We start from the raw sequence: 6,775 nt of genomic DNA on the forward strand, positions 1-6,775 counted from the left end.
AATGTTAATCCCACTATTTTGGAAGAGTGTCAACTTTGCATGCATGTGGATCGTGTTGAAAATATTTATTGTGATAGCTATTTTGTTGAATTTGCTTATGATCCCACATGTAATTATTATGAGAGAGGAAAATATGGTTGTAGAAATTTTCATGATAATAAATTACCTCTCGTTATGTTGAGATTGCTATTGTTTCTTTCCTCTTCCTTGCATATGATAGTTTTTTCTTGCTATGATAATTTGTTCGCCTATAAGATGCCTATACATAGGAAGTATGTTAGACTTAGATGTGTTTTTCATATGCTTTTTGATGCTCTCTTGGTGCTTCAATTCTTGTCTTTCATGTGAGAATCATCGAATTATCAATGCCTAGCTAGGGGCGTTAAACGATAGCGCTTGTTGGGTGGCAACCCAATTTTATTTTTTGTTTTTTACTTTTTGCTTATGTTTAGGAATAAATATTTGATCTAGCCTCTGGTTAGATTTGTTTTTATGTTTTAATTAGTGTTTGTGCCAACTTTAACCTATAGGATCTTCTTGGATGATAGTTATTTGATCTTGCCGAAATTCCAGAAACTTTTTGTTCACGAAAATAATTGTTAAAAATCACCAGAACACGATAAAATATTGATTCCAATTGCTGATGATCAGTAAACAAATTGTCTAGGTCGTCCTATTTTGGCTGAATTTTTGGAGTCGCAGAAGTTTGCGTTAGTTACAGATTACTACAGACTGTTCTGTTTTTGACAGATTCTGTTTTTCGTGTGTTGTTTGCTTATTTTGATGAATCTATGGCTAGTAAAATAGTTTATAAACCATAGAGAAGTCGGAATACAGTAGGTTTAACACCAATATAAATAAAGAATGAGTTCATTATAGTACCTTGAAGTAGTCTTTTGTTTTCTTTCGCTAACGGAGCTCACGAGATTTTCTGCTGAGTTTTGTGTTGTGAAGTTTTCAAGTTTTGGGTGAAAGATTTGATGGATTATGGAACAAGGAGTGGCAAGAGCATAATATTGGGGATTCCCAAGGAACCCAAGATAATCTAAGGACACCTAAAAGCCAAAGCTTGGGGATGCCCCAAGGGCATCCCCTCTTTCGTCTATTTCTATCGGTAACGTTACTTGGAGCTATATTTTTATTCACCCCATGATATGTGTTTTGCTTGGAGCGTCTTGTATTATTTGAGTCTTTGCTTTTTAGTTTACCACAATCATCCTTGCTGTACACACATTTTGAGAGAGACACACTTGATTCGAAAATTATTAGAATACTCTATGTGCTTCACTTATATCTTTTGAGTTATATAGTTTTTGATCTAGTGCTTCACTTATATCTTTTAGAGCACGGTGGTGGATTTGTTTTATAGAAACTATTGTTCTCTCATGCTTCACTTAGATTATTTTGAGAGTCTTACAAAACAGCATGGTAGTTTGCTTTAACAATAATAGGCATTCAAGATTAGTAAAAAAAGAAGAAAAATTCTTATGAGTGTGTTGAATACTATGAGAAGTTTGATGCTTGATAATTATTTTGAGATATGAGGATGGTGTTATTAGAGTCATGCTAGTTGAGTAGTTTTGAAATTGAGAAATACTTGTGTTAAAGTTTGTGATTCCCGTAGCATGCATGTATGGTGAACCGTTATGTGATGAAGTCGGAGCATGATTTATTAATTGATTGTCTTCCTTATGAGTGGCGGTCGGGGATGAACGATGGTCTTTTCCTACCAAACTATCCCCCTAGGAGCATGCGCATAATACTTTGCTTTGATAACTTGTAGATTTTTGCAATAAGTATATGAGTTCTTTATGACTAATGTTGAGTCCATGGATTATACGCACTTTTCCTCCTTCCACCATTGCTAGCCTCTCTAATACCGCGCACCTTTCGTCGGTATCATACACCCACCATATACCTTCCTCAAAACAGCCACCATACCTACCTATCATGGCATTTCCATAGCCATTCCAAGATATATTGCCATGCAACTTATCACCGTTTCGTTTACTATGACACGCTCCATCATTGTCATATTGCTTCGGCGGTGGAAAAAGTGTTTCGTGGCTCTCGTGGATGTTTTCAGGGTATAAGAGTATATATAGACGAAAGAAGTAGGTCGGTGGAGCTACGAGGGGCCCATGAGGGTGGGGGCGCGCCTACCCCCCTCGTGGCTGCCTCGTTGCTTCCTTGACGTCCACTCCAAGACTCCCGGATTGTTGTTCCAAAAACGATCCTCGCGAAGGTTTCATTCTGTTTGATATTCCTTTTCTGCGGAACACTGAAATAGGCAAAAAAACAACAATTTGCACTGGGCCTTCGGTTAATAGGTTAGTCCACAAAATAATATAAAAAGGTATATTAAAGCCCATTAAACATCCAAAACAGATAGTATAATAGCATGGAACAATCAAAAATTATAGATACGTTGGAGACATATCACTAGCCTAGTGAGGCAAATCCTTCGTGGGCGATGGCCATGGTGGGATAGACAAGGTTTCTTTTTCATCGATCCTTCGTGGGTGGAGCCCTCCGTGGACTCGCGCGACCGTTACCCTTCGTGGGTTGAAGTGTCCATCAACATGGATGTACGATAGCACCACCTATCGGAACCACGTCAAAAATCTCCGTGTCTACATTGTGTTTGCCTTTCCATACCCCTCCCTTTACCTTCATATGCAATGTTTTACATTCTGCTGCTATACTCTTAGAATTGCATGTGTAGGTTGATTGCTTGATTTATGCTAAGTTGCTAAAATCTGTCAAGACATAAAATTGGGAAAAGGCTAGATTTTTATTTGATCAAGTAGTCTAATCACCCCCCCCCCCCCTCTAGACCTACTTTCGATTCTACAACACCGCATGACGCTGCTCCGGCTCGCTGCTAGAGGTCAAATCCAGCTATTTAAGCTGGCCAACATCCCCCAACCCTAGCTCATCCACCTCCTCCCTCTCTACGCCGCAACACGATCCCATCCGTCTCCTCTTGCACGCTCTCCGGCATCGCCATGGTCCGGCAAAAAATCACCACGTACGCTATGCTCACGCCGGAGCGCCAGAGGCAGACCGCAAAGGAGATCCAGGCTAGTAGCGTCACCCGCATCGCAGCCGGGCTGACTCCGGACTAGCCGAAACTGGAGGAGGAGGAGGAGGAGTAGCCGGAGGAAGGGGAGGGAGAGCAGCTGCCGGAGCCGACGGAGGTGGCAGATCCGGAGGAGGACGAGGCGGGGCAGCCTGCTCTGGAGTTCAACATGGAGTAGGCGGAGGCGGAGTTTGTTGTCGCCCAAGCCGTGCAGATGGCGGAGCAGCAGTCCATCCAGGATGAGGCCTATGTGGAGGCCAACCGGCAGTTCCTCCGACAGGAGCGAGCAGCCACTGACGCGCTCTTCGCCAAACTCGACGCGGAGATAGAGGAGGAGGTCGGAGCTACAGCTGCCGTCCATGTACCCGGAGCTGGGCATGGAGATAGTCGACATTTCGACGAGTAGCTAGGTGATCTATGTAGTATATAGGTTTTTTCCTTTGCATGCTTTTGTATGGATTTGAGAATCTAGTATGAGATTTCCGGATTCAGTTGTGCTAATTTGAGGACTGACAGGTCACTGTCCCCTGGCGCGTCCGCGGGCGTTTGAGGGGTCATATTTGTCATATGCGGTTGTAGATTCTATAATACTGAAGTGGATTGCTGAAACTGATCATTTTAAAAGAGCTGAATGGATTTTAATCTATAAAAAAGGTCCACTCAATAGTAAATGCTTTTGATAGCATATTTCATAGCCTGAATTGTGACACGCATCACTGGATTATGTCCATCATTGCTTAACCGCGTTAAGCACTCTTTTCTTATGCAAGGTTGTTCCCAATAATCACGGGGAGAAGATGGATAACCCATAAAACGGTGTATCCATTGTAGTACAACCGAGACGGATGGTTTTGTTGAAGAAGAATCATAGTATTTGAATAAATGTTTATCTCATGCTCTGCAGTGCTGATGGTTATTCATCTGGCTGGAGAGGTGCTTATCAACTTGCTCATAGTTACTTTTTATCTGTCTGGTGCTTCTATCCAATCATTTGCTCCAATGAGTAGTCTACCAAACAGAGCTGAAGGGCGACGGCAAAGGCGCACAGGCATACCACATGAAACAGTACCGTTCTGACAAAGGCAGCATGCTGTTGTCAAGATACGATAAGGCCTGAGAATTCCAGATGATGTGCTGTGCTACTGCTACCCGAGTCCGAGTGTGTGGATGTGACCATGTGAGGAGAGGAGGCCGTAGATGTGTTTCCTGCTCCTCCCATGCACATGGGGCCAAGCCAAAGCCAAAGCCGAAGCCAAAGCATGAGATGGCCGTTGCTCCGGGGACCGCTGGAAGGCCCATTGCTGCACCCGCGTGCTCTGGTCTTCGCTGCCCCTGCAGCAGCCAGGGGAGCAGCACAGTTGGCCCCTCGCTTTCTTTCTGTACAAAGCTTAAGCTTCTGACTGGATGCGCCACTGGCTGCAGCCCACCCGACAGTCCAAACTCGGGCTCCGACCATGTTCCTTTTACTGGCAAAAAAGTTGCAGCTACCCCAGTTTGGAAAGATCCAACCCAGGACCCCCCCATACGGCTTCTGCGACCTGCCGCGCCCGTGACCGAGCCAGAGCCACCACGGTTGATTGATTGATTGATTACTAATGCTTGGGCGTGGTGTCATAGGTGATTGTTTGTTACTTGACCTTGTTTCCAAATCATGTTTTGCGGTGCCAGCAAGACGTGACATTTTTCATTTGTTTTTTCCTGTTGTGGGCAGCACATATACATGCAACTATTCCTGGACTGGACTTATGTAAGGAACTAAACACTACTCACAGAGTCACAGGGACAACAGAGAAATCTAATAGCAGCAACAGGACCAATGTACCATGTACTTGCAAAAGTAATATATGCAGCGGTGCGTGCACATTCATAAATTCTTTAAATCAAAGTATAGAAAGAAGTATCCATTTATCTAATGCTTGCAACCTTTCCCACTTCAATATATTCTCATCACTTGTCCTCCCAACTCCAATTCCCCTTGCAGATGATGCATTTTGAGTATTACCAGTTGTGTGGGAACAGAAGCACTGTCAATGTCTGACAAGGGTGAAGAGCTTCATCTCCATTTCCACTGTACGCCTGCCTCTTTCTCATTGATGCAAGAAGACCTTCCCTGGTGCCTCCTGTGTCTAGGATACAAAGCAGTGAAACCAATTTCTGCAATGCACAAAGACATATAGAACCGGTAACTCTATTTAAGCAAGATCAAATAAGCTAGAGGTGAATTTTTAATATTGTTTAAGAGTTAAATATACCACGGATGCCTTAACTTGTCAGTTGTGATCAGTTTAGTGCCCAAACTTGCAAAGTACATAAAAGTGGTGCTATAACTTGTCTTATGGTTCATATACGGTGCCTCCGTCCGTATGCCGTCGTATGTGCAGTCCGCGTGTCGTGACAGCTGGCGACAGGCCCACATGTATGTGGCTGTATGCCGTCGTATGTGCAGTCCGCGTGTCGTGACAGTTGGCGGTTGGCCCACATGTATGTGGGTGTATGCCGTCATATGTGCAGTCCGCGTGTCGTGACAGCTGGCGGTTGGCCCACATGTATGTGGGTGTATGCCGTCGTATGTGCAGTCCGCATGATGTGACAGCTGGCGGTTGGCCCACATGTATGTGGGTGTATGCCGTCGTATGTGCAGTCGGCGTGGCGTGACAGCTGGCGGCTGGCCCACATGTATGTGGGTGTGAGTTTTCTTTGCAGCAAACACATTGAGGTTTAATTAAATGTCATCGAAAAGCCCTTGCTCTGAAATAAGCTAATAACAAAGGAAAAATATAGTGCGTAATTAATGGACGTGAATTTTTGGGACATGGTGCCATGTGATGTCGTTATCTTGGCCATCCACTTGCGCTTTGATATTACTAATTAATATAGGACTTTTTGCAATACCATGGCAGCTGCACAATAATACATAGGGATATACAGCCGTGAGTGGGCAATGAAGCTTTAAATTTGTATGCATGCAGCTTTGTCAGGTGGTTGGGTTTTGGCACTCCCGTACATTCGCAGATGTGTTGGATTTAATAGCTGCTGGGTGTCTTGATGGCCTGCATGCCATTTAGAACGGGCTTTGCAGCAAATTAAACATAGGCAAGAGAACGTGAATGCACACATTTCTGTTCTATGACACATTCTTAAGAAGGTTTTTGCAGGAAATGACACATTCTTACTAGTAGCAAAGGCGGTGGGGTATCACATCTTAATGTGTCAATTAATGTGAGTGTGTGCATCTTTACGTTGGGGACACCATTCATTCAAATGTGATTGCTTAAGGAAGTGCTAATTAAAATTTTATAGATAACATATACACAATCATACGGGGCAACAATTTGGCCATTTTCCTCATACTTAGCACTATCATAACACTGTTATGAAATAATGACAAAAGTAAACGACTATTGGACAAAGCTTAGATTAACATATTACGACTACAGTGAGACTACATGTATTACTGTATAATATGAAACTTTAAATCATGACATATCTAGTGGTATTGATTTCAGATTATGAATGTTGGCACTTTTTTCTATAAAGTTGGTCAAACTTTACGAGGCTTGACTTCAGTCAAATCTTATATGCGAACTAAAAAGGATCGGAGAGAGTGCATATTATATCTAGTATAAATACAGCACCAGTGGAGATTTCCCGTTTATCGTGTTATCTAGTCATGTACGACTCCATGTTTGGATG

This window comes from Triticum urartu, chromosome 4A (genome assembly GCF_056163025.1).
Source record: "Triticum urartu cultivar PI428250 chromosome 4A, HENAU_Tu73, whole genome shotgun sequence".
Taxonomy (NCBI): domain Eukaryota; kingdom Viridiplantae; phylum Streptophyta; class Magnoliopsida; order Poales; family Poaceae; genus Triticum; species Triticum urartu.